The sequence below is a fragment of the Triturus cristatus genome, chromosome 7, assembly GCF_964204655.1.
Source record: "Triturus cristatus chromosome 7, aTriCri1.1, whole genome shotgun sequence".
Classification (NCBI taxonomy): Eukaryota; Metazoa; Chordata; class Amphibia; order Caudata; family Salamandridae; genus Triturus; species Triturus cristatus.
Genome location: NC_140590.1, coordinates 711,833,025 through 711,851,615, shown reverse-complemented (window position 1 = coordinate 711,851,615; position 18,591 = coordinate 711,833,025). Strand labels below are relative to the sequence as shown.

The 18,591-nt window shown below is 43.6% G+C and overlaps 1 protein-coding gene across 3 annotated transcripts in view; it reads right to left on the bottom strand.

Moving 5' to 3' along the window:
• The window catches only part of LOC146810391 (uncharacterized), a 36,873-nt gene extending 19,294 nt beyond the window's left edge, over positions 1–17,579 (bottom strand). Inside the window, exons 1-2 of one of the 3 annotated variants that reach the window (XM_085617387.1) lie at positions 17,441–17,577; positions 14,691–14,821 (exon numbers count right to left, since the gene is read on the bottom strand). The gene's annotated coding sequence lies outside the window, so the exon portion shown is untranslated. Of the gene's footprint in view, positions 1–14,690; positions 14,822–17,440 lie in introns of all 3 variants that reach the window. The other 2 variants (XM_085617388.1, XM_085617389.1) reach the window with 2 other exon arrangements.
• Positions 17,580–18,591: the final 1,012 nt, after the last annotated feature.

The following is an 18,591-nucleotide window of genomic DNA, read 5'->3' as shown; positions in this document are numbered from 1 at the left end:
ATTGTCTCTGGCCCTCCCCTAAAAAATGGGACACTTGATTGTCTTGTCTACTGGTAGAAGGCCTATCTAGGTCTGAATCTGAACCACTACCAAAAGAGGTATCTGAAAAGGTCTTGAATCTCCCAGGGCCTTGTCTACTTTTATTGGAAAAGAAACCCTAGGCTGTCCTGTTGGTAATAATCGTCTGTAAGGTATGGATAAGTAAGTTTTTTGTCCTAATTTCTTATATCTTTAGAGAGTTTATCTAACTTTTTGTGGAGGGTTATGGTATTAAATTCTGCTAGGACCTTCTCAGCCCTTTCTAGAGCCTCCTTAGCGTTCGTTAAAGCACTATCCCCCAATATTTCTCTTTTAAGTTCAGCAATTTCTTGCGTGAGCTTCTTAACGTACTCGATCGCTGTCTCTACTCCAAGCACCATCCAGTGCCTGGAGCAATTGTTGGCCACGAAGCTGAATCCTTCCCTAAACTTTGGTACGTCTATGAAGATTGCCGGCTCGTTCCGAACGATTAGAGAAGAAACTAATCCGTTCCAGGCTTCATGGGCACGTGCTGACCAAATATTTACAATCCAATATAATTCCCAAAGGACTGCAGGTTCGGAACGAGCCGGCAATCTTCATAGACGTACCAAAGTTTAGGGAAGGATTCAGCTTTGTGGCCAACAATTGCTCCAGGCACTGGATGGTGCTTGGAGTAGAGACAGCGATCGAGTACGTTAAGAAGCTCACGCAAGAAATTGCTGAACTTAAAAGAGAAATATTGGGGGATAGTGCTTTAACGAACGCTAAGGAGGCTCTAGAAAGGGCTGAGAAGGTCCTAGCAGAATTTAATACCATAACCCTCCACAAAAAGTTAGATAAACTCTCTAAAGATATAAGAAATTACGACAAAAAACTTACTTATCCATACCTTACAGACGATTATTACCAACAGGACAGCCAGGGTTTCTTTTCCAATAAAAGTAGACAAGGCCCTAGGAGATTCAAGACCTTTTCAGATTCCTCTTTTGGTAGTGGTTCAGATTCAGACCTAGATAGGCCTTCTACCAGTAGACAAGACAATCAAGTGTCCCATTTTTTAGGGGAGGGCCAGAGACAATCAAACAGAGGTGGGGGACAAGAACAGTTTTGGGGTCGGACAAGGGGATGGAACAACCACAGGGGTGGAAACACACGGCGCACCAACTCACGGGTCCGGTTCTTTCAGCCAGAAACACATGGCGAGATCTCGACCCGCAGACAAACATACAGATGGTGAAGACGCAGTGCGTTAATTTGGTGGTTTCAAACGTATATCCAACTCCCTTCCTGATGGGCTCGGTTAGTAACCCTGAAATTTCCATTGGCTCACATTGTAGACCTTTGACACACATGTCCACACAAAATACGTTGGCCATAACCACCAATGGCAGTCTAACCATTGATACTATGATGGAAACTTCATGTACGGGTGATTCTGCCTTGCTTTCCATTTTTAAACCCCAACTTACTTCGGCGGTTGACATTGTACCGAATCCTCCAAATATGACCACACAGAATACGTTGGCCATAACCACCAATGGCAGCCTTGTTGAACGGCACCAAATTATTGACATCACAATGGAAGCTTCATGTACGGGTGATTCTGCCTTGCTTTCCATTTTGACACCCCAACTCACTTCGGCGGTTGATATTGGACCGAATCCTCCAAATATGACTCATCCGGCAAACACTCAGGATGTTCCAAATCAAGGATCAGTCGGTACACAAAACCCGATTATTAATCTTTCGGATCATATACTATCCAATGAGGAAAGGTTGGTTCTGCAAAAAAGGGCTAACATTTGTACCGACATCTGCTCCTGATTCTTTCAATGTTAAGGTTGAACTACAATGGTTTTTCAGGAAAATACGTTTGAAATATTATTTCAGCAAGAATGTATATGCCCCGACAGCAGCTGCAACACCGTTCAGACCACCATCAACGTTCACTCCGAGTGCATATATGATGAGCGAGAAAATACTTGCATATGAGAGAATTGTCCTTGAAGAAATCATGGACCTGATGGGGAAGAAGAAGTACTTAAAATATAACATCAGTAAGCAGGAAAGACTGGCATTATCAGCATTAGGAACCAACAATGCCATCGTGATCAAGGCCGCCGACAAGGGTGGTGCGGTGGTTCTGCAAAATACACAAGACTACGTAGCTGAAATAGAGCTTCAATTGGCAGTCAGAGATAGCTATTGTCCTATACCAAGGGATCCCACGTCAGAGGTCAAAGCACTAATTGAGGAGATAACCATGGACGGAGTGGTAAAGGGTTTCTTAAGCCAACCAGAGTGTGACTTCTTAAACAAAAGAGAAGCCAGGATTCCAACTATTTATACCCTCCCCAAAATACATAAGCGCCTAGATAAACCACCAGGGAGGCCTATTGTCTCTGGCTGCGAATCGATTTTGGAAACTCTCAACCAGTTTATAGATCACTTTCTCCAACCCTTGATACCCGAAACCAAATCATATGTGCGGGATACAATGCACATTATTCAGCTGTTGGAGGGACAACCATTCGATATGCAAACCCAACTACTTGTTACATTGGATGTATCCTCGCTCTATACCTCCATTCCTCAGGTGAAGGCCCTTGAGGTAATTAGAGCTACCCTTGATAAGAGGTCAAGACCGCATTGGATACCAACTGACTTCTTGATAGGCCTTCTAGAAATTGCAATGAAGCACAATTACTTTGTATTCATGAAGCAATTTTACTACCAATGTAAAGGCGTCGCGATGGGCGCTACTTATGCGCCAAGCCTGGCCAATATCTTTATGGATTCATATGAGGAGGAGCACCTCTATAGCCTTCTAAATCCATTCATCAATCAGATTATGGTCTGGAAACGTTACATAGATGACGTTATAATGATCTGGACGGGTACTGCTGAGGAACTTGAACAATTCTATAACTGGTTGAATACGAGATCAATTGATATTCAATTCACCATGTCGAAGAGCAACAAATCAATTGATTTCCTTGACCTTTCATTTGAAGTAGATGATGGACAGTTAATTTGCAATTTATATCGCAAACCTACAGAAAGGAACACCCTCCTTAAATACAATTCCCACCATCCATGCAGCCTTAGGGACAATCTTCCGTACGGCCAATATCTGAGGCTAAGAAGAAACTGTACACGACGAGCCGATTTCTTCAAAGAAACTGACATCCTTACCACTCGCCTCAAGGAAAGGGGTTATCCTATTGGCTTATTGAAACGTGCACGGAAACGCGCCTGGTATTGTCCGCGAGACCAACTACTACAAGTAAAGGAGAGAACAACCAAAAATGAGAGCATTGTATGTGTACTACATTCAATAGTAAAAGCAATGACATGAAGAAGATCATGAAAAAGTATTGGAACCTGGTTTCGAGTGAGCTTCCTACCACTGGGGAACCTCTATTTGCCTTTAAACGAGGTAGAAATGTGAAAGATAATGTTGTCAAGGCATATCTGGAACCACCTAAAGCACTTGGACTTAGAGATCATCTGGGTTTGCCTCCCCTCATGGGCCATTTCAAATGTGGCCACTGTAAAGCCTGCCCTTTGACAGTGGAAGGTCCCTCATTCACCTATCACAATAGAACCTACAAAGCATACAGTTTCACAAATTGTAATAGTTGCAACTTAATCTACGCAATAATTTGTCCTTGTGGTCTTTTGTACGTGGGCCAAACCACACAAAAGGTTAAAGTAAGGATACTCCAACACATGAGCCGTATTAGATGTAAGACGCAAGGGGCTCCCATGGTCGAGCACTATCTCACACATAACCACCAGCCGGAGGATATCAAATGGTATGTGTTGGAAAAGGTTACTCTAGCTCCAAGAGGGGGTTCAATCACACTCAATCTAAAGAGAAAAGAATGTAGATGGATACATTCCCTTGATACAGTACAACAGGGTCTGAATGAGTTTGAGGAAACGTCTAGACAGATGGGTCAATTGTGATCAAGGGTCGGTTTGTTCTCTCCTCTCTAACTGTATAGATATCACTCTAAGAATGCTGATCACTGAACTTTGGTTCACTTAGAGCAGGCTTTGTGGTGCATGTGTACGCCAGCCCAATACAGTTCAAATCTAAGATCTTAGATGTCATGTTGTTTGAAACTTTATTGAAAGGCTCATTTTCTACATGTTATTTTTGGTCATGTTGCTGTAACTGCATTGAAGGCTCATTTTCTCTATTTAACTGAGAAGGTGCTACTTGCCACTACTTTGATTTATTCAGATTACAGGGCTATGGTTTTATATCATAATGCTATTGTGATCATGCATATGCTTCCTGTATAAGAACTCATAATGTCTTTTGAAACCTGCAATCTAACATCTACATGACCTCGTTGGGATGTGATATTACCACTTTATAAATTACAGTGTCACTGAGTTTAACAGTTGGTTCGATATAACACAATGATCTGGTTTTGTATGTATGTGTTCAGAAGTTTGATGTATACAGGGCTCTGTATGCTGTTCCTCAAACATTTCACAAAACCAATTGTTTTAATTTTCCAATGTAACAGCTAAACATGTTTGATTTGCAAAGAAGAGAATTGTATCCTATGCCCAGTATGTCCCACGAGTAATCAAAAGCATCTATGCACAAAGCATCTCTACCCGTGGTTAGTTGTTTTTGGCATGTATAATAACGTGACATAGCTGCATTCCTGTTTTTGTCCGCACTTTGTTTGATAAAAATGGGATGCACCATTTGTACCTGGGCACGCAAATGGGGAGTTATGTTTCTTCTCTTACGGCCGGTATAGTGTTGCCGATCATTAATAGTTAGTATACACACTTGACGTCAGCGTGTAAGCTGAACGCACGAATAGCAACCATGTCACTCTAGCGGGCTCGCTCGATTTCTATTGACGCTTACTCAGTTGCTGAGCAACCGTCCTGGCGCTTTTAGACGTTCTACGTCATGCAGGGAGGGGCTTGGTTGTCCCCATATACCGGCTGATCAGTCCTTCGCCGGTTTCCCACAACAACGAAAGGTGGAAAGAGACGCGGGAATCAACACCGCCTGGGAGATTAAACTCTGTTACTCTCTTCTCAAGTAAGTTTTCTGATCAGCGCGATCAAATAAATCCTTTCCCCTGCCTTGCCCCGGTTTTAACTAAGTCTGCACATGTGGCTTACCTTATAGACGCAGTCAGAGTCTACCAACTGCTCCTGCTTCAAACTAAATTGACGATTTTCGCTCCATTAAGTTTTTTCGCTTACAAGTCAGTTCTCAGGTAAGCGTACCTGCTTTACATAGACAGGGATTACTTTAGTAAATTGAATATCTAAGGATTGAGCATGTTACATTTGGCCCCTCTTTGGTGTAATCCCACAACCAAGTTTGTTGCGCTATTTTTTCCCCGGACCAAATCTCACGTATGGTCCCCTTTTTAATTGATTTACAATAAATTGCCAATCTCACCGGTATAACTTGGCTTTTAATATTTGTTAGGACACGCACCTCTCGATCTCTATAAGAGCTTTAAAGTCACTTTTGAGTCATCGCCTGACTGGCTTTATAATTAGGACACCATGTATATAATTACCACGCTGAGACGTAATGCGTCTACAATGTTAATGTAAATCCCACATTAGGGGGACGAGCTCTTGAATTAATGGTGATGGGTTGATGATGTCATCCATTTACCTTTACTTTAAATTAATTTTTAGAAACTCCGCTGGATGAATATACCGGACCCACAAAATTTGAACATTGGGTCATCCTAGACCTCTGGCTAGGTGAGTCATGGCCTGCTTTGGCTTATTCGGGACCATACACTTGCGACTTCTTAAAATAAGCTCTTGACACGTGCCTTACTTGCTTTTATAGGTTGCCACTGCCAATATCTAAGTCCTGATGAAGACCCGCATGACGATTTAAGATCGCATATATAGGGTCGAAACGTCGACAGTACCTAGGACCAGTTCAAGACTCGTTTTCCCATAGAATCGGAAATCCCCGGGAAACTGTGTCATTGTGCTCTTTCATATACTGGCCGACTTTTACCTTGTATATAAAAACCTTTGTATTCACTCTGTATATATTGCACACCAATTTTGTCACCTTTGTCACCTTGTCACTGATTCACCAATTCACTTTAATGTTTATAACCTTGGCAGCCATATCTTGCAAAAAGAATGTTATGGGTGTAGATATAAATGAGACAATTTATATATAAAAGAACATTTTACCACCCTGCAAATCTGATGTCATCGTGATTTGTGCATTGTTGTTGTTTGCTTTATGTGGTCCTGTGAATGTAATTATTTTTAGAATTTTTTTCTAAATTTGAAATATTGTACTTAAGTTTCTTCTTTTCGATTCATTCATAACTGAAAACAAAGTAATTGTTTGGCTACACCCGACGGAACCATTGTTTTTCATATCATTTATACCCAGGTTCTGAGGGACACAGGGTCGCCCCATTGTCTATAGGATGGAGGAGCATATGTGCATGTTCCTTGGATTCAATGGTATTTGTGGACCTTTACAAAGATATTCCCAAAGCTTAAAGGAACCAGAAAAGTGGTATACTGAGATCTGGATGCGTTGTTTTCAGTTATTGTGCCTAAAGATTTACGGATTGAGTGCAAGACAAAAGTCCAAAGACCCGAACAGCAGAGGGAGGGTCCTTGTGTTAAGCTTTCACTGTTTATCATGCAAAAGTATACTCAGGTTATTGAACATTTGAAAGGTAAGGTTCCACAGAAACAGGCTACTTGGTCAAAAATAATGAAAGAGACAAAATGCACATGAGCCAGTCCATGCATATTATGAGAAATTGATGCAGATTTAAAGGCAGCAAAGTGGAGTTGAGGATCCTTCAAAGGAAGGTGTGTCAGGATTTGTTTGCTTATGTTTTTTGTGTGCAACCGAGAATCAGTACACTTCTTCAGCAGAGTGTGATGCGTTGGTACTCAAACGAATTAGATGAAATCCTTGCCTAAAGGAAGTACTGCAGTAAATATAGTGATGCGGAAACAAAACAACAAAGAAAAGGTTGATGGTGGTGCAAACTCAGTTTTTTCAGAAAGGGTCTGATGGTAATTTTTATTGTGGGGGTGCAAGGTGGAAATGGTGACTCCGAACACCGAATAATAGGCTTTATCAAAGATACTTACAATGCTAATAATGTTAACAATATTCAAATGAAATCAGGAGCATCATGTCAAATTTGTGGTAGAGAGGGGAACTGGAAAAGGAAATGTACATTTAATGTGAAGAGATTTCCAAACAAGGCGCAATTGGTCCCTTAAATGAATCTCATACAGCAGAATAGCAACTGGCACCGTATTAAAAGCCCTTCTGGGATTTTGTGCAGAATATGCACATTAAAATGCAGTTGAATAGGAATAGGCCTTCAGCCCCAGTCCTACAACAACCTATGCAGAATAATACATCACAATTTCAACCAAAGTCAAAATTTCAGCAAACATATTCAGTAATAAATGACAATTTTCCAAAATCTGCAGCTAGACTCGGCGCCCCTTCTGGACCAAGTCAAGCACATATGACTGTGTCTCAGGGAGAGGAGGAGAATTGCATGTGTAGTGCAGTCCCAGAGGTGCCATGATGGTCTGTATGTGGAAGGAGAAGTTAATGGCCATCTCACATTAAACCAGTGAAATCTCCAGACCTACCCATCTTGGGAAAAGAAGTGAAAGTTGCAGGCTTTTCAAATAAACTAATTATAAGTAAGTTGTCAGCAAATGCCCCTGTAAAAATAGGATCAACTACAGGGAATCATGAATTTATAATTAGCTATACAAGTCCAGTAAATCTGTTGGGTCATGACCTTTTGAACAGTTGAATTGCATGCTTTATTGCATATCCGATTGTGTTTGCATTTAGTCATTATGTCAACTTTAAAGAGAAAAAGTTGGTATGTTTCAGCTCTCACAGCTGACGACTTATCACCCAGATTTAAAACACATTGTCAAAAGAGAGGTTTGTGATTTTTCAGGAAAATAAATTGGGCTGAATAAAAGTGCAGAATGCAGTATAACACTGTACTCCTCAATATAAACTTACTCTGAAAGCAGAGGGGGAAATGGCACTGGTCTTTGAAAAGATGACTGAACAGGGCATTTTGAGAGAAATCCTAGGATGTCTATGTAACTCAACAACAATGGGCTTGCACAGACCAAATGGGAAATGGAGAATAGTTCAAGACCGACGAGAACAAAATGAAATAGCAATCCCTTGTTGTTCCAACTCAAACAGCATGTGTATTTCGCAATTTAGCAGATGTAGAGTTGTTTACTTCGATTCACTTCTATTCAGCATTTTTCTCTATTGCTTTTGATGAGAATAGTCTATTTCCTTTTGCACTCAGATTCAAAAATAAGATTCTTGTTTAGTGCACGATACCACAGGGGTATATAGAGAGTCCTTAAATCTTACTCCAAATACTGAAGAAAGATTTTGAATCTTTAAAATTGCTTTGTCACTCCGTACTGGTGTAGTACATTGACGATTAGAGGATTGTAGAAAACACAAAACAGGGCTGTAAATTGGACACAATTGCATTGTTAAATCGTTTAGCTTAAATGGCCATAGTCCCCTACTAAAATGCAATACTGTCAAAAAGAAGTCATTTAGGGTGTGTGTGTGTGTGTGTACAAGGGCGAGTGAGGCTGAGTGCAGGTCTCTTGCGAGGAAGTGGAAGACTAGTCGATGGTTGATGTAAGAGGGTCCTTGGTTGTGTAGAGTTTTGTACGAGAGCATGGGGATCTTGAACTAGCACCTCTTCTGAATTGGTAGCCAATGGATGTTTGAGGTGAGGGGTGATGCTGGTCCATTTGGGGAGGGCCAGGATGAGTCTGCCTGCAGTGTTCTGTATGATCTGGAGTCTTGAGGAGTAGGGTGGAAATTCTGGAGTAGAGAGCATTGCCGTAGTCGAGGTGCTTGGTGGCGAGGGTGTGTGCGACTGTCTTTCTGGGGTTGGTTGGGATCCATCTAAAGATTTGGCATAGCATGCGAAGGGGGTGGAAGCAGGAGGTAACTGAGTTGACTTTTTTCATGGTCAGTTGGATATCGAGGATGATGCCGAGATTTTGGAGTAGTCTATCGGGCGAGTGTTGGACCGAGTTCTGCTGGCCATCAGATGTGGTCATATGCGGTAATGTTCTTCCCGAAGATCAGAACTTTTGTTTTATCTGAGTTTAGTTTGAAGGAGCTGTCTCTCATCCATTTTGTATGTCGGTTACGGGGTTGCTGATGTAGGTTTTGAAATTGTGGGGGTCCTCAGTGAGCAAAAGGATCAGTTGACTGTCATTGGCATAGGACGATGCCTGTGAGGAGGAGGGGAGGGGGAGTCATGTAGAAGTTGAACAGGGTGGGGCTGAGGGAAGGCCCTTGGGTGCAGAGGTGAAGGGAGGCAAACTGATGCTCTGTGTGCGTCCAGAGAAAAGAGGCGATCCACTTGAGGGAATTTTCCTGAACGCCGATTCTGTGGAGTCTGTCGAGAAAGGTGTGGTGGGAGAAAGTATCGAACACAGCAGAGAGGTCGAGGACAGTCCTGATGTAGTCAGTGGCAGCAACCAGTGCGGCCTCTGTGCTGTGGTTGCCATGAAATCCTGATTGTAAGGCATCGAGAAGATGGTTTAGTTCTAAGTATTTAGTGAGCTGTTGGTTGATGGCCTTCTCGAGTACTTTGGCTGGGTAGAAGAGTAGGGAGATCAGTCTGTAATTCTTGAGGTAGCTGGGGTCGGCAGAGGGCTTCTTTAGGAAGGTTCTGACTTCACTGTGCTTCCATTTGTCAGGGAAGGCTGCTGTGGAGATGGAGTTGTTGAGAATGCTGGTGAGTTCCGTGTTGATAAGTGTTGGTTCCGAGGTTAAAAAAGACAGTGGTGGTAGGGGTCGGCGGGTGCCCCAGAGTGGATGGATAACGCGGTGGCTGGGGTGGTCTGAGTGGTGATTAGGAACCAGGTGGTTATTTTGCAGCGGGTGTTAGCTAGCTGAGAGAGGTTGTCAAGGATAAGAGTGGTGGGTTGGGATAGATGGTGGTAATCTTGCTGTGGAAGTAGTCTGAGAGGGTGTTGCAGAGTTCTTGGGAGGGGTCAATGATTGTCTTGGTGGCTGTCAGGTTGGAGAATTCCTTGATGATTTTGAAGAGTTCTTTTGTGTGGTTGCTGAGCTGTCAATGCAGGCTCTCTTGGCTACCTTGATGTGGAGGTGGAAGTTGCTTTGTGAGAGGCACTGTCGGAGTGCTTGGTCATGCGCCAGCGCTTCCTGAGTCGGTGGCAGTTGTGTTTGGCAATTGTGAGCTCTGGAGTGTACCATCTCACTAGCTCCGTTTGGTTGTTTGCTTTTACTGGTATCAGTAAGACTAATGTCAGAGCATTCGGTGACCCAGGCGGTGACGATCGAGACGACCTGGTAGAGTTCTGCCTTGGCTCGGGTTATGAGGTACCGAAGGTCTGCAGTCACTGGGTCTCAGTTACCTTGCCGCAACTCTGGTGGATGGTGCTGTGGTGCTTGGGGATGGTGGCTGGTCATTGGAGATGGTAAAGAGGACGATGTTGTGGTCCGTCCTGGTGAGTTCTGTGACGTGGGTAAATTTGATTCTGCTGCTTGAGGTGATGGCATCAAGTGTGTGTGTCTGGCTTTGTGCCTGGGTTCGGTGACCAGCTGGGTGAGGCTGATGCTGCTGTGGTTCTCAAGGAGGAATGTGGAATTGGTGTCATTGAAGTTTAAATTGAGATCGGCGAGTAGGACGTACTAGAGGAAGTTGATGGCAGGGGGGACGATGAGCCTGGAGATGCTGTTGTAGAAGGCCGTTCAGGCTTCTGTATGTGAGGGGGCCTTACAATGTAGTTTTAGCGTCAGTTTGTAGTCAGGAGTTGAGGTGTTCCATGAGAGGTGAGGGGTCATCATCGTTGACAGTGCATCAGAAGGCAATGCCCCCACCATCTTTGTTTGTGCAGTCTAGGTGAATCCTCTACAATCACTGGTGGCAGTGGCGATGTCGGGGTTCGAGGAGGGGTTTAGTCATGTTTTTGTGATGAAGGCGACATCTGGGGAGTAAATGGTGATGGCATCCCAGATGTCTGTGGTGTGTTTGCAGAGGAAGCAGGCATTGAGCAGGATTTATTGGAGAGATTCTGGGTTGTTTGTAGTCTTGTGTGTGGGGGTACCGCAGGCGTCAGTGTGCGCAGGTGGTCCAGAGTCGCTGGAAAAGTGGCAGGTGAAGGGTCCTTTGGTAGACCGTGGGGAGGATGCGAAGCAGCTGTTGTTGCAGTGTCCAGGGCCAGGAGCTCCTTGGTAGTCTAGTGGCGGATGGTGGGATGACCAGGGGACCCAGCGCTAGGCGTGGTCCAGGCGCAAATGGGCTTGCCTTTGGTGCAGCTACTGCGTGCGGCTGCGCTGCGGCCTCCATTATCAGTCCAGGGAGAAGCAGCGGCAGGAAAGTGGCATCAGCAAGACTCTAATGTAATATGGGCAGTAGCTAGGCAACAAGAGGCAGGACGGCAGAGATGCGGCTGGGGAGCTGCGACTGGCCCAAGAGGTAAGGCACTGGTCACCAAGACTGCGCTATGTCTCCATTATGAGTCCTGAGAGGGGGGAGTGGCCACGGGAGCAGGGCGGGTCAGGAACAGCAGGAAAGAGGCATCAGCAAGACACAAATATAATGCAGGCATTAGCTAGGCAACAAGAGGCAGGACGGAAGAGATGCGGCTGGGGATCTGTGACTGGCGCAAGAGTAAGGCACCAAGTAGGTACTTAATATATCTAGGGTGGTTTGTATCATAAAGGTGGAGCTACCATTGATATGGATCTAAAGGTCCACAAATAAAATGTAATATGGGTCGGTTCTAGAATGACAGAAGCGCAAGGCCTGACAGCAATGTAAACTGCTCTAATAAGGACCTATCACTTGTAATTTAGCTATGAAAACTTCTTGTCCTCAATGTGAAGAAGTGGCAGAAGTTTGGTCCTCAGACCTAGATCATGTTCCCGCACTGTCACCCTCGTGGGAGCCAGATACCATAAGATAAGCTCAAACCACAAGAAGGGATGCATGCCACATGACCTGCATGGGACCAACAGATGAACTGCAGGATATTGAATCAAGCCTTAGCAGAAGGGGGACAAAAAACATACTGGGATGTAGGGATACCATAAGTTGATGCTATGATGATATGATATGAGATGATATATGCTGATGATACGCAGTTGGTGGTGGCCCTCTCCGACGACCCGATGCTGGGCGCTACCAAATTTCGGAATGGCCTAGCGGCGGTCGCGGAGTGGATGACCACCAACTGCCTTCAGCTCAACAAATCTGAGGTGTTGTTGGTGGGGAGAGATCAGGGACTATGGGGCGAGCAATGGTGGCCCAAGACCCTGGGCTGAGCTCCCACCCCCAAGTTGGCAGTAAAAAATCTTGGGGTTTGGCTAGATGCCACTCTCAGCTATCAGGAGCATACCAATAAACTAGCAGGTACCTGCTTTGGCCTACTCCAAGGGTTGAGACCCTTGTTGGGGTTCTTTGATCCTTCTACTCGCCAGACGATAGTACAGGCGGCCATCCTGTCCAGATTGGACTATGCTAATTCGCTCCTGTTAGGGGCTAATAAGGAAGAAACAACTTGTCTGCAGCGAGTGCAGAACGCAGCAGCTCATGTCCTGCTGAGGCTTCCTAGAACTTGTTCCGCGACTGGGGCGATTCACCGCCTTGATTGGCTGCCTTTGACTAAAAGGATCGAATTTAAAACCCTGTGCCTGACTTTTAAAATCTTAAAATTCTCCTCCCCGGATATTCTGTCCAAATTACTGGTACCCTACGTACCTTGGGGCCAACTACGATCAGCTGGGCAACATCTAGCTATGGTCCCCCGAGTGAAGCGTCTTCGAGCTGGTGGACGTTCTTTTCGCTGCTTGGCTGCTAAATTGTGGAATTCCCTGCCTACGCAGATTCGTTGTCTGGACAGCTTGATGTCTTTCCGTAAGGGCGCTAAAACCTCTCTTTAACCGTGGCTTAATCCCGTATCTCTTCATTGACACTGCTACTAGCTCCGGGACGCCTCTTCGCTGAGGCAGCTGTGCGCTATATAAAATGATTTAACATAACATAAGTTATGGTGCAAAGCCAACCATGTCCCACACTAACAACAATGAACCGGTGCATCGAGTATCACCCCAAAAAATAAGAGTGGCTCCACGGCTCCAAGCTAGAAACAGCAATAACGAACGAGAAACCATCAAGATTCAGGAATTAGAGGACCTAATTAGGTTGAATTCCAAACACTGATCTTTGACTAAGTAAGCAGGGTAACAAGTTGGGAAGGGGTATCAAAAAGGGATTTTTTTTTTATCTTCTCAGACTAATTTCATGTTTTGTTTGCCCACTATATCCAAGTATGTGACAAAGTCCGCCCGCCTCTACTCTTGTATGATGCCAGACAATATTGCCTTGCAAGTATGTGGTTGATGATATTGTGGTGATTGCATGGATTTACACACTATTTAATTTATTGGTTAACAAACCTTATTTGTATATGACAGTCCACCCAACTCTAATGCCTAAAAACACTAGTCACACAGCAAGTGGGTGATTCTATTAAAAACGAACAAACAAGGTTACAGAATACACCGTGTAATATGCAAAAGGGCCCCAAATGAGCACTTTCAATAGCAGAAAAACAGTACTCTGTGGTTACGGGGGTTATGGATATTAGAATGTGCAGTTTTAAATCACTTTATTACACCTAATAAGGAGAGGGGTTTTGGTGCGGTGTCCACTGCATGTCTTAGATCACAAAAGCATAAGCTGTATATGAATAATAAAACTGTCTTTCTTAATCCTGCAGATATTGTTCTGGAGGGGGGGACCTCCGCCGGTGGCATACATGAAAGAGTGTGGCTGCATGAAAATTGGAATTACCTCTAAATAAGAGAAAAACCTGTCATAGACCACTACTCTCCCTTTGTAGCAAATAGAGGGATTGTAGACTTGGTCCTGAAGAAAGCCAAATTATCTTTTCAGGCAACAAATTGGTGGGAACACGCAGACTCGTGGATGATGGAGATAACATATCTTATACCATGGCTATCCATTTTTCATTTTATGAGGCGACCTTTATAATAAACTCACAGTTATTCCATCAGGTACCACTAGGTAATTTTAGTTTTCGATTCCTCCCTAATGTAGTAAGTGCTTCCTTGGTGATCAATGTTGAGACCACCGGACACATTAGGTGCCCTGGTGAGGAATCGATATTAAGCACGACACTAACAAAATAGTGGGTGAGAGTCCTTTTAAAATCAAGAAGAATGCCCCTCTAGTATAGGACAAGAGACTAGACAAAGGTTGGAATGTGTTCCTCTCTGTTAATACAGCATATGTATATATTTGGGAAGTGGAGTCAATACATTGCATCTCTGCTCACTTCCTCCATTTTTATTGCATACAAGGCCAGCCCACACACAGATAGCACTCTCTTGATAACCCGTTATAGTCGCTAAGCATTCTTCCACCATAAACCCTCAAGCACAGACTGCTCTGCCCACTGTCTGCCTGACACTACCACCCCAGCCTCCCAAATCAACAGTAAGCTGCAGACTTGACTAGATGGAGGATGGGTACAGAGGACATTAAAATATAGAATTACTGGCAACCCTAAAGGGTAGTACTTACTTACAGAATGACGTATTTATGCCCCACTTTGATTGAGAACAGAGGTTTGTGCAGCAGCAGCAAAAAAACAGAATGCTTGGCGCAGTTCCTGAACTGATGGCTACTTTCTGTTCTTCAAGCTTTGACTGTTGCTGCAAGTGATAATAACTTGTTATAAAGATGTAAACAGCAGGTTGTGTTATTATTCAGTTTAATGGTATTCACTTAACAAACTCAGAAGGATGTATGCTAAGTCAGCCTTACCTGGATTCAAACTTGGAACCTGTGGAGCTCTGCATTTTGCAGCAGAGAGCGTTAAACTCGCTGAGACACACTCCTGCTCTACACATGGCAGAAAGACAGAAGAGGACAACATCCTCACTCTAATGTCTCTGCAAACATGTTTAAATGGTAAGTCAGCAGAGCAAGGCAACCCCTTATGCCAAGCCTACTGGGGACTACGTAACTGCTACATGTCATCAAGTGTCAATAACACTAAGCGCACTGAAACTTGTGGGCCAATACTTGCAATGTGAATTATGAACTACATATCCTGGAATGATCGGTGATATTAGCCGTAAACACAAGCTTGCAGAAAGACACCCTCATACAACAATCTGCATTGCTGAATTCTATGGACTATAAACCACTCCCTGGCATAGAGGAAATGCAAGCGAGACCTATGCCCTCTTGAAGCCAGCCTGGCGCCACTTCTGGCACAGCATCACTGCAACTGAACTTTTTCGCCCAAAAAACGTAAACAAAAAGCACATGGGGGCATATTATCAAGACAGGCGATAAAATTATCGCCGCTTTAGCGGCGATATTGGGCTTGATAATATGCTCTATGGAATTCCAATTGAAGCTCAGGTTAGATGTCCTTCACATCTAACATGGGCTTCAATTGGAATTCCATAGAGCATATTATCAAGCCCAATATCGCCGTTTTAGCGGCAGTTTTCTGCCGCTAAAGCGGCGATAATTTTATCGTCTGTCTTGATAATATGCCCCTAAATGTCACTAGGAAAATCAACGTGAAAATTGTTATTCATGCATCAATTTGTGCAGCACACACTACCTATAGAGAAAATAACTGTCATGCAAATTACGTATTTTGGAGATGAAAAAGAATAGCGACTCAAGTCCAGTGCAATCAACTATAAAAAAGGTAAAGGAATTAGTGTGCATCCACTAAAATCCTGCATCCGGCCTAATATCTGGAGTCAGAAGCTCAAACTACATCACTCCAATTTTGAACTTACTAAATTGCCTTCCACGAAAATTGAGAAGTCTATTCTAAGCAGTTTGCATTGTCCATATTGCTTTGCGTGGACTCCCAAAGAAATCTAGCTAATAGACTGTTTATCTCAGGTCAATCAGGTGCACTACGGCAGGCAGACTCTCCTGCTTGAAGCGTCAGTTTCCAGCAACCAAGAACTCTCAAACAACATGTCTGAAATAGCATTCTCCTCCTGATTGAGACAATCACCTCTTTCCGGAACCGTCAAGAGAGCTCAAAATGTTACTTCCCCGACAACATTTTGCAATAGCAATATCATCGTGGCTGCAAAAACTGAATGCAGCTAAACTGCATACCGCTATGTTTTAGAGTTTTTGTGTTGACAGTTTTGTTTTTCTGGTTTCATGAGCGTTGATCTTCAAGGTGGACCTTGCAATACAACTTTGCATAGATAGGAGGTGATGTGGCCTAGGACTAGTGGCTAGAGTTGCAGACTTTGGAACCTGGGAATTTATGTTTTAATCTTGGCTTGGGTTCAATAGCCTGTGATTCTAAGCAAGACATTTAATCTGCCTGTGTAGTGAAATATATTTGTGTAATCCCCACTTGATGTACATATCCTACTCAACTCCCCACAGATCCAGATGTAACATATCCAACTTGATCTACACGATCGGCTTGCTTCTCACCCCATGTGATATACATAGCTTCGCTGCTTCCTAGTTAGATTCGCTCTCTAAAAATACTAATACCAGGTGGAACGTGAGTCCGTGAAAGAATGACTATCTCCAAAGCACTCTGCATGAATAATCTGTTTCGTGGCCGTAAAAGGAAGACTACCTTCAAACCACTTAGAGCGACGAATCAGTACTTTGAGTAACAAGGTCCTGTCGTTCTATGTATGCATTTTTTCCTTCTCTCACTTACCTGTAAAGCACTACGCTGCCTCGGTGGGTCTGGGTTGCGTTAAGCAAAATTACAACAAATAAACGCACCCTTACTGTTTTTTTACATTTATTTTCGAAAACAAAACACCTCAGCTGTGTATCAAACTGAAAATTGGTGCTACCCAAATGACCAGTGAGTTCACTGCTTTCTAAGTTCTGCTTCCCTCCAGTCCCAATGAACAGAACCGAAAGCACAGTTCGTAAACAAACCTCGTCTTCTTTTTTCAGTATGAAGCGCAGAATAGGTGCCATGAGCCCACAGACACAAAGCCGACGTTAACCAACCTTTGAACAGCACTTTTTGCCATTGGAGGATAAAGTCCATATACTCCGCTGCATCTTTCGCCACAAACAGCACAACACGCACTTCCATCCGGCAGGAGAGTGCGCGCAGACACACACACAAGCGCACGCACATCCACCCCAACACTCCGTCATACCTCACAGTGACACGCATCTAGACACCTACAACTCGCTTTTCCCTATATACATACAGATCCAAAAGCGCACAGCTCTTTTCTTCTCTGGGTTACGGTGATGGTTTTACCAGAGGAAGGAAAATGCCTAGATAATGGACTTCTTACCCCAAAGCAATGCGTCATTCCAATCTAGTACTTTGGGAAGAATATTATCATTCTAGTCCATGCTATGGAAACTGTCAGCTGCTATCTCCTACCGCCTCTCCCTGCCCTCTCTCTGCTTCCTGTTCCGGGTCACGAGGGGGAGGCGAGAGCATAGAGGACTGGAAAATTGCATTTCCGGCACTGGGCGAAACAAAGACTGAAAGAAATTACGAAATCACGAGGCGCGGCTGCAGAGATCACTAGCAGCGCTTCGTTACGTTATCAAATTGCATGATGAAAATGCCGTAGCATGTTTGGCAATGGGAAGAGGGCTGCATTATTTTGTGATGGCTCATTGATTTTAGGCGTGCAATTACAGTTTTAAATTAGGCATTCTAGTTCCCTTCTGTTTCTGGTATCAAATAACGTAGATTTGGGAAAAGCGGTTTTCGGCTACTTTTTAGTAAGGTGTTATTTTTCACATTTTTTTTTTTAGTGGTGTCTATACTTCCGCCCATGTCACTTTGCATGCACTGATGCAAACGGCTCTATGACGTCAGTTACTGTGTTGTCTTTATTTATGCGTTTATAGCGCGTACCTTTCCCGAACGTGTCCGAGCGCTTTACAGTAGAACCAGTTACATTCCGAGCGCTTTACAGTAGAACCAGTTACATTGCATAAGGACTTAAGAGTACATGGATTACGTATAAGATACGAAACAGATACTCGAGTCTAAACACTGAAGGAAGACATTACAACGGTGTTTACGAACTGTTCAATTATGACTAAAGAGGCTGAAGTTAGCTTCTTATTCAGCTAGCATCTTATTCGCAGGCTGAAGTTAGCTTCTGATTCAGCTAGCATCTTATTGGAGGTGGAAGTTAGCGTCTTTTTTGGGCAGCATCTTATCCGCCCAGCATTTTATTTGCAGGAAACATTTTATATAGAAAAAACCCTTAAATAAGCACTTTTCATTGCCATACTATAAATGTATTGCTTTTCAATCACAACACATACCACTAATATGCCTATCAGGATTTAGTCTGACACAAGCCAGCTTTTCACCAAATCAGGGGACAACTTTGCCACACACAACATTCACAATCATCTTTAAAAAATGGAGCACCCCTTTGCAATACCTGTAAGTAAATTGAACCAATCAAAATTTGTC